The sequence below is a fragment of the Manacus vitellinus genome, unplaced genomic scaffold (genome assembly GCF_001715985.3).
Source record: "Manacus vitellinus isolate BGI_N305 unplaced genomic scaffold, ASM171598v3 scaffold_49_pilon, whole genome shotgun sequence".
Taxonomy (NCBI): domain Eukaryota; kingdom Metazoa; phylum Chordata; class Aves; order Passeriformes; family Pipridae; genus Manacus; species Manacus vitellinus.
Genome location: NW_021940603.1, coordinates 2,067,673 through 2,077,684, shown reverse-complemented (window position 1 = coordinate 2,077,684; position 10,012 = coordinate 2,067,673). Strand labels below are relative to the sequence as shown.

The 10,012-nt window shown below is 41.3% G+C and overlaps 1 non-coding gene across 3 annotated transcripts; it reads right to left on the bottom strand.

Moving 5' to 3' along the window:
- Positions 1 to 3,474: 3,474 nt before the first annotated feature.
- Positions 3,475 to 8,935, bottom strand: LOC108640958. 3 transcript variants are annotated; one of them, XR_003916094.1, is made up of 3 exons: positions 8,823 to 8,935; positions 6,435 to 8,723; positions 3,475 to 4,326 (listed from the first exon to the last, which is right to left on the bottom strand). It is a non-coding gene; the product is annotated as an uncharacterized LOC108640958 (transcript). The 3 variants fall into 3 exon arrangements; XR_001921627.2 differs by having other exon boundaries at positions 6,435 to 6,579; positions 6,685 to 8,929; XR_003916095.1 differs by having other exon boundaries at positions 6,435 to 8,063; positions 8,622 to 8,929.
- Positions 8,936 to 10,012: the final 1,077 nt, after the last annotated feature.

Genomic DNA, 10,012 nt, shown 5'->3' with positions numbered 1-10,012 from the left:
ATGGTCTGGGTTTGTGTTTGGCAGCAGAGACATTGCATTTTCCTCATGTAAATTGATCTTGCTCTTCAAATAGCTGAGAAGATAGCACATCTCAGAGGAAAGCCTTCCAGGCTGACGTCTCAGGGGCGAACCTGACAGGAAGCAGTGTTTATAGGGTCACCGAGGGTAATTTTGTGATACCTTCATGTTAAGCTCTGAGTGGAGTACTGGTTTGCTGAATTGTATTAGCAAATAGATCACCACTTTCTCTGGTTTTCATCATATTTGCTACAGCCTGTGGTACACAGACTTTGATTCAGAAAACGAACAAATAAATAAATAACTGCTTTGTGAAAAGTTGGAAGAGACAGTCTGTCCTTCGCATTTTGTCATCCAAGAGGAAAAGACTGGAATTTTGGCACATCAATCTATTGCTTATTTCTGTACTTACCTCCCAATATCCAGCTGCAGTATTGAAATGGTAAGTTCGTTTGGGCTGAGTGGGATCATATTATTTTAGACCATTTACAGAATTCAGAAGGCATCAAATGGTCAGATTATAATATGAGAGGTTAAAGATGTTTGTAACAGTAAGGAGAAACATCACCTTTTTAAATGTGGAAGCTTTGGAAAGGATATAGCTTTGTGCAGCTGTAGAAAATAAACATAAGGTACAACTTTGATATCAAACATCTTCAGTTCAGATGGTCTCATGTTACGGTAATTACTTTTCTCCAGATCTACTTCTAGTCTGCTCTGTACATGTCAACTGAAAAAATTACTTTTCTTTCTCAAGGCCTTCATTGTATCTGGCAGAGGAGAAAGCTACCTAGGCTGCTTTAAAAACCAAAACTGAAATTGGGTATATGCAGTGTATATATTGTATTAATTTATTCTAGTTTTCTTTTGATTGTATGAGTACTTTATGGGTTTGCTTTCTTTACCTTGAATCTTTTGATTTGTGAACAAATGGTGACAACTGCTGCTTTTATACTCCTGCTTGTCCTGTGTTGGATTTCCAGGGAAAGAGCTCCCATGGATTTGCCCCTCACCAGTGGAGTTGCTTCCTTTCCCTTTTATGCTTGTATCAGTTGTGTTGGCAGGGGTCTGTTGATTGTAAAGTCACTCACATTCTAGTGAATGCCTTTGATGGAGCCCATTTGTGTATTTAATATAATAGAGTCCAATATTCCTCTTAAATTTCCTCAAAGTATTGGAATCAGATAATTAAGGAGTACAGGCTCTTAATAACTGATATGTCAGGGTATGATCATAGCTTTATTATTTAGGAATGATTTCAAGCCTAAATCTTTTAAATGTGTAATCAGTATTTCTATTATAATTCTTTCACAATATATTGTATTAATATAATTATGTGTCTTGAGCCGGCTTTAAAATCTAAAACTGAAAGCCTGTGCTCACATAACATGTTCCAGTTTTTGGCAAGTTTTCTTGAAATAATTTTTAAAATTACTTGTCTGGCATAAGAGCTGAGGGGGTGGAGCTGTCCTGATGGATGAGTGTCAGTGGGTGCTGCCATAGAGGTTGCAGAGCTCCCTGGCTCTGGGATTTCACTGTTTGCAGGGGCCTGTGGGGTTTTTGGAGACAAATGTGCCTTGTTGTGCCGTGGCTGGGGAGATCAAAGTCAGGCCAAGCTCAAGGTAGTGGCCTTATTGCCTGACCTCAGTACCACACACATAAACCTGTGTATGACAGGAACAAACATGGTCTCACAGTACCAGGCAGATCTCTGAAGGAAATTCTGGTAGCCAGCCCAGGAAAAGTGCAGTCATTTAACAGCTACTGAGAAAACAAGTACCATATTAGCTTGTGCTACCTCAGCGCGTAATGGAAACGCTGTAGTTGTTCTTCCCAAGCTTGACTTCATGACTGATAGAGGAGAAGAGTGGTGCTTCTGCAGTGCTGATCAGGGAAATGATTTACCATGTTACCCGCTGTCCTTCAAACAGGACAGGAAAACAGCATTAACTGTGGGGGAAGTGAGGAGAAGAGAAAGTTGCTCCCTAAAATGAGCTGGGTTTGCACATTGCTATTACTTAGATGCCTTTCCAGACTAATAGCCCCTATGAGGAGCTTTGCTGTGTGTCCTCCAGCAAGCCACAAAGGAAATCCCATCAGGCAGACGCTGATAGAACTATCCCCTCTGGAACACTTGGCTAAAAGCTCAACTATGTCAGCTATTGGAACTGGTTTCACTGCAGTGGACTGTGAGATTTAAAGTAATGCTGCTGGGATGAGCTAGTCCTTCATCCTTTCAGTCTGTCACCTTGCTCTTCCTCAGGTGACTATCTGGAGATGTTTCCTCTGGATTGCTTGATGAAGAGGGATGAGGATGAATAGATATTTCTAAAGTACTGGAGTGGCTTATTCTTGGGAAGGCTGTGAAGGATCACAGCTTAAGAATAGCAGTCACGGGGAAACATAAAAGGTTAATTCTGGTTTGCCAGGCATTGCTTGGCTCTTATGAAGCAAATGAGCGGAAGCTACAATCAAGCACCATGGAAACATGGTTTCTGAGGGATTAAGGCCCTTGTAGCACAGGGATCTTCTTAAGATCTAATTTCTGGCTTTAGAAGTCTGTGTTTGGACAGGAAGTCTGGGCACTTGCTAGAAGGACACAGAACCAGTGAAGTCTGGGCAGAAGGGTTCATTCCTGGTAGCAGTTCATTCCTATTTGTAAATCCTGCCTCAGGTTTTCTCCTATCTATGGTACCTGATGGGCTTTGCCCTTTGGGCTTCGGACAGCTCAGTCTAGTTTCTGAAATGGTCTCGGTCTCTTGCCTAAGGAGCATTGAGTGTTTGATATTCCATAAAGGGAGCTAAGCAGTATTGTTCAAGATACTCTGGAGCACAGGAATGTTGTATATGTGGCTCTGAATTCCTCCTGTTGAAATTGTTTTCTGAGGAGGTGGAAACAAAACACAAGAATGGATGACATAGCTCAGTCAAAGTACTCCCTAGGGATAGAAAAAAAATCAGGATTCCAGTCCCCTTACCAAACATTCATTGGAACAAAAATGGAACAGCTCCAAAAGGGGAGCAGGAAGGACACAGAGAGTCCTTAGGAAAAGGATTAATGAAACAAGTCCAGACTTCCCAGCCTGTGTTCTATCTGCTTGGCTAAATAAAAGAACCCTTAATGTCAACAGCTATGGGACACTAAGTCTGTTTAGCCTGTTGCCAGCCAAAGAGTGAGGAATTCATTCTGCATACAGAGTTGGCCAGTTGCCATGGGAGGAAAAGATGTATGCTGCTAAACTTGGGATAACCTATTCCAGAGGCTACTTCCTCCTTTCACCTGTACTTAAGAATTCCAGAAAGATAAATAGTCTTATGTATGCCTGCACCTTAATGCCACACACCCCTACCATTGTGTATTGGCCTATTTGGCTCCTATTTGGAGCTGCACTACACAGTTTTAAGAATTATAGTTTTGCTTAAAAATTATAGTTTTGGGTTTAAGAACCTGAAGAAATCTTAAGTACTTTGAGAGTTGTGATCCTTGTTGCTTCTTTTAAGGCAAGATGCTGAATCATAGGAGAGGTGTTGAAAGCCTGTGAGAGGTCAGAAATTCTAGCAGGGTGTTTGGATGTGATCTGCAATCCTCATGGCCTTTAGAAAGCCTCCTTCCCCCATCAAGTGCATACCCAAGTTAGTTAATTTAAAAATAAAATGTTTAATATTCCAGACCACAAACAATACTGAAACATACCAAGGCATTGCAAGTAAGAGTAATGTACCCAGTGTTCTGCATGCAATAGTCACGTCCTTCTTTGCAGCTCAGTGGGATAATCTTGTTTCCTGGAGAGAACAAAGAAAACTGGAGATTATTTCTGAAACAATTCCTTGTCCTTAGTAGCTGAGAAACTTTTAGCTTACAGATCTTTGCTTGCAGGGTGCATGCTGGTTAAATTACTGCATGTGCATCTGCTGTGTATAGTATGAGCTACAGTATGGCTGGAATTGCTGATGCTGCACAGGCCGGAGACCCAGTGAGCCTGAGGGATCCAAGCTTTAGCGTTTGGGATGTGGTTGGGTACTGGCAGGGTACCCCCATCAGATCTTTAATCACCCCTCTGCAGTCACAGGTGGGCTGTGGCTCCTCCCCTGTCATAGTGGTCGAGCAGGCTGTGGGCAATGAAGCCGCTCTCCGAGTGCAGGGTCTCGCACTTCCGGCAGCTGAGGATCTCGCATTTCGGACACATTTTCCCGGAGTGTGGCTGCCTCAAAGAACAGATTTCCTCCCGTGCTGGCTTCAGCTTCTTGGAGCCTTTCCTGTGTAAACATCTCCTCTTGTCTTCAAAAAGCTGACTTCTTCCCTGAGGGCTACAACAGTCACAAAGAGAGGTGACAAGTTCAGCCTGTGCACTTCCTAGGGCAGCAGAAGCAATTAGTGTGTGATTTATGAACCCTTCCACAGGCTATACCTGTGACACACCAGGAGCAGGTGCAACGTGTGGTCACCTGCAGAAAGCAGGAATGGACAGAAAAAGGGGAGTCTGGCTGTGATGGCAGGACAAACCATTAGTTTTAGAACACAGAATGATTAAAGGATTTCCATCATTTAAACAAAACCATAAACCAGTGATGCCAGCTAGCTAGGTAGGATCTTTAATATGCAGCTTTTCTGTGGGTGAATGTGGCACAAGCCTCGTGTGTTTGCATGAAGACAAATTCCATACAGCTCTGTGTATCTAAATTACTGGCATCTGACCTAACAGGCCTCCCCCATACCATCATAAAGGTTCTTTTTCCACTTGTGTGCACTAACAGTGCACACTAATACTGGCCAGTAGATAAGCCCTATATTGCACTGACCTTGAACAGAGATGGAAGGGCTGAAAGAAAAGGTCTCTTGGTCAAATTATATACCACTGTATTTTATATAAAACGGTGCTTCAAAATCAAGCAGCTAACCTATGTAATCCCTTACGAGAGCTCACAAATCAGTGCTGAACTGTAGAAATGATGTCATTTGGCTGTACCACTGTGGGAGTTCTGTAGGCCCTTGTGGCTTGAATGTGTTTAAAAACTACCACCATGCAATGTGTCTGTAGAAATATCTCCAGTAAGGTCTGAAGACTGACTCTGTCCATTAATGTGAGAGCACCATGGGAGGAGGTTCCTACATTCCCGTTGAATTTCTTTTTAATCTTTTTTTCAAACTGGGGAAGTCCATATTTATCACTGACACAGAAGGATCAATGTCTGGAAAACGTGGTTTTACTGCTTTGCATTTGTCTGCCCCCCGAATGCACGCTTCAGTGAAATTAGGAATAACAGAGAATACTCACAGATGTAATTCACTTCTTGGATGTTTGACTATGTTTCTAGTCCAGTTCCTTAGCAGTGCAGCAAGATAAATCCCAAAGCCAAGCCCTTGGTATTAGTTGTGCTGCAATTAGATCAGTCTGAGAGAAAAATGTGGCTCTCAGGTTCATTTCTGGCTAGTGTATTTTAATCTTATGTCGAGCCTGTAACCAGCTGCTGTGGCTATCAAGCTTAATGTAGTTAGCTGAGTAATTGTGGAGACTTGCGTGCACTTCCTCCTGAGACGGTAATTTCATAATAATTATCAAAGACAGACTCTTTGTAGGAGATCTGTAGGGAATGCAGGTCTTGAATGAGAAAAAACAATTTTTGGAAACCCCTCCTGATCTTAGCATGATGCATGCACTCAGTTTAATTTGTGTTAAGGAAGAATAATATGAATAATATCAAGTAGAAAGACCCAAAAAGAGAATTTCAAACCCCACATGGATGATTATAATGGCTCAAAACTAATACATGCACAAAGCAGTAAGCTCAAACTCACTTTTACCTCTGCTTACTTTTGTTGAAAAAGGAATAGTTTTGCATTGCTTGTCTTTTTGTTTTGTTTTTCCTTTTCTCCTTCTAACCGAAAAGTAGTAAGTATACAGGTACGATTGTAGGAACACAAGCAATAATTATGCTCTGATTCAAGAAACTTAGTAGCACTGACTTTGTTGGACAGTGATTTTTGGTGCTGCCCATACATTGCCATTGCCCATTACACCCTGGAGTTACAGCTGTCAGTGCAACAAAAACTGCAGCAATGTTACTCCCAGACCAGTGTCCTGGGTTGTCGGGCTGGCAGTGCTAATGTATATCTGGAGGAACAGAGATGCTGCCTCTCTGAATCTCTCACTGGAAGCATTGGGATATGGTTATAAGAGGAACACACAGACACACAGGGTTTGGAGACATTCATTTTGTGTCTACTTCTGCCAGTGACTTCCTAGTTTTTAGGTCAAGTTGTTTAATTAGTCCATAACTGTTTCCTTGTTTGTGAAACAGTTAATATGGCAGAGCTAACAAAAGTGTCTGTGTGGCTCTTCCAGAGCTGCTCTGGAAATACTTACAAAATTTCTTGGTTAAAAATGTATACAAAATATAATCTAGGATGTACTTACAATTTATTCTTAGGAGACCCAGAGAAAAGGCTCAGTCCAGAAAATCTCTTCTTAAATAGCCGCTCTCGCTTTTTTCGGCCGTGCTTCCCATCTCCTGCGCTTCCTTCCATGAGGTCCTTCTTTCCTTTGTGCCAGCTCATTTTATCTGTCATAACAACACCACTTGCTTAGATGAAAACAGAAGTCTGAGTAGCTTTCCGAAAGCCTCTCCCTTGCTTGTACCTGGCGAAGTCTGGGTGTGTTACTCTACCTGCAAAGGGTCCTGGTTACATGGGAGGTTCAGTTGAGATCGGGGAGCAGCTGCTTTCCATCAGATGAAGCAAATACCTGCTCTGAAAAATCCTGCAGACACAAGGTGACTCTGGGTATTCTTGCTCTATTCTACGTAATTATGGGAAGTAGGCTTGGACATTAAACATAATGAATATTTCCCTCTACATGCTCTCTTTCATGATGAAGCTGGTTTCTTAAACCAAGAGCAGAGGCGGCTCGTTTGATAGAAGCGAAGAGTCAGGAGCCAGTGAAACAGCTTTGTGCAGAGAACAGAAGCAGTGAAACAAATGTGAGATGGAACAAACGCTGCAAACAAAAACCAGAACCCTGAAAAGATGAAGAACCAACTGGGGATTTTAGTTAAGGATTGGAAATTGTTTCCTTTTTCTTTTGATAAAGCAGTTGATTAGGCTGCATTTCCGCGTTGTGATGCTTTGTCTCCAAGAATTATCCCTTTGGCCTCTCTGATTGAATTAGTCTCTCTGTGCTACATTTGATACTTGGTAATTTCATTAACTTTTGGTTGCTTGACTTGGAGGGTCATGTTCACCCCCTCCTATGTCTATTGTCTTGTTCCTGCCTGTTAAAAATATTTTCCACAAATCTTCTATACAAAATAACACAAAGTTTGTGGGCTTAAAAACAAAATTGACAATCATTTTGAACTTTTCTGCTTTTACTCTTCATCTTTTCTCTCCTTATATGCTGCTCTCCCCTCAATCTCTCCCAGCCTTTTAAGTACAGTTCTCCATAACCAGTTCATACCTTAGGACACACACAGGCAAGAGTGACTGGGACTCACTGTACTAATGCTTTGCAGGATCACACCTTGAAACAGTTTTAAGTTGTGTTATAATCATTTACCAAAATTACATGGTTATACACATTAACAAGAAACTAAATTCCTTGAAGGAACATAGAGTGACACACCTTGCTGCTCAGGCTTGGTCATGAGAGACCCAGTGTTTTAACAGAACCTAGGTAAGTCAGACTTGTATATCCCACAGAAATGGCAGAAAAGACCATTTATGAAAGGAATTACAAACAGTTCACTGACCTGTAAAAGGAAACTGTCACTAAAGTATTACACTAAGATGTGAAGGAATAGAAGTTGTGAAAGAAAGAAAATTTACACACCTCACAATTACAGACTTTGGGGTTTAATTGGTGACAAAATAATCTGCAAATTCAAGACCCATTTTAGGCATACAGTGGTGCTGAGGTGAAGCTCTGCAGAACAGAACAATCTGTGTCTAGTAAAATCAGCAACTGGGGAGGCAGACATCTACCTTGATTCTGAGAAGGGAGCTTCAAAGGCTTCTCACTGAAGGGTCTTTCAGTACTGATACCACTTGTCTAAAAGATCAAGAGAAGAAAATGTAACATCGAAAATAAACATGTAAAAATTGGTAACAAAGCACTGAAGATACTCAGATCTTTTTTTAAGCCTTTTAGACAATTTTTGAAAAATTATACTTTGGACATGTACAGTATTTAATTTCTCTTTTAAAGATGAATTTGTCTGGCTATGAGGAGTGTAATTAGTTCTAATGATGAGAGGGGAAGTCCTTCTATACTTTAACTATCTGTTTAAAAGTGTTGCCAAATCAGATCTGAATATCCAGTATTTGAATAATTGATTTATTTGCCTTGCTTTTCTTCTCTGCTTAAATCTTGTGAAACTTGACTACCACTGCTTTCTATCTACCAACCAATTGTTCTCACCTTTCTTATCTAGCACTAATGGAGTTGTTTTGTTAATGACTCTTTAAAATGGGGATTGTACTTGCAGATCTGGGAGAAAATATGTTTCCTTCAGATGAAGATCAGATATCAGCAATGGACAACATTTTCAGGAACCTCATTGTTTTATCTGTAGGTTGTCTTTAGTTCATTATAAGCAAGGTGTAGTACCTGCAAGACTTCAGATGCCAAAACTGATCTGCACAGATGCTGGTTGTTGATGGCTTTCATTTCTGGATGTCCCGAGCTGTATATTGATGGCTCTGAAACTGCCTTCATAGATAAAATTTGACTTCAGGACAAAATATGAATCATGAATGGGGTAAAAAAACCAACAGCAACAGCTTACAAAAGACTGATTGTTTTCCCTACCCAAGACTGGCAGGCTGAAGATGCAGGAAACTCTCTTCCAAAAGCAGAGCATTTCCATGGCCATCCCTCCAACTGTCGCAGCCGTGATTCAGCTGTTGTCCTCTGGAGTAAAAGTGCCAAACAGAATAAGAGGTAAAATCTTTGTGGCAGGGACTGTTATGCAAACACACAGAGTAAAAGATGCCAGCCAGGAAAGGATGTCTGGAGAGAGGAAATTACATGAATAGCAACTTGGGGAGAATTTCTTGGTGTCCGCACGATGCAGCTTTTCTGATCCACTTGCGTGTCTTAAATGAATTTTCAGCTGTTGGAACTAATTCTGATCATATTATTTTGCCACCACAGGGTGTCTCTGCATATCTTCTTTCACCAAAGGCTTTGGTAGCCTTTAATGGCAGTCTGTGAGCTCAAGGAAATGTAGGGCTAAAGGAAAATGTCCCCCAGTTTAGCTGTGAATTTTCTTCAGGATCATGATCTTGGATTGGAGTGGTGATGCCTTCATTAGCTGGTAGGAAATTCTTCTTTAGCAGCCACAGTCCAGTGATGTTATTTAATTTGGTTTTGAGAACTCTCCTGTATAACATCAGAGAAAGCTGTGGCCATATGCTGTGGTACACTGTTCCAACTTCAGCTCATTCTGCACTCTTTTCACAAGGTTTGAGGTATTATTCCTGTACTGACACGTTTCTATTAATTTTTAATTTTTCTGACTGCCATTTCGCCTTTATGCTCATGGGTGTATTTTCTGCTCCCCTTCAGTCAGGATAAAGCTGGCATGAAGTCAGCATAGACACTGTATCATGTGCCCTGGATAGTTTGTATAATAAAACATTTTAATAAGTTGGGTTTGGAGTCTTCCAGGGGATTTTTTTTGAGTCTTTTGAGCTTTGGTCTGGCATCAATACTTGTTCCACCCTCCACATAACAACATGAAGTGATAGCACAGAAGGGGCAGGAAGGTCTAGATAGTAGGTCCTTCTGTCCCAGAAGCTCACAGCCTTGCATGACTTTTCACTTCCTCAGTATGTGAGCATGGTTTGGGTTTGAAGACTGGTAGCAGGTGGTACCTGTACTCAGTGTATGCCTATGTGTGGGTGTTGGTGTGGCTGTGTGCCACAGGGGTATCAGATAAATGTATCTTTGTCTAGGATATCTGAAAAGTAAACCATCCTCATGAGGAAAGATTGTGG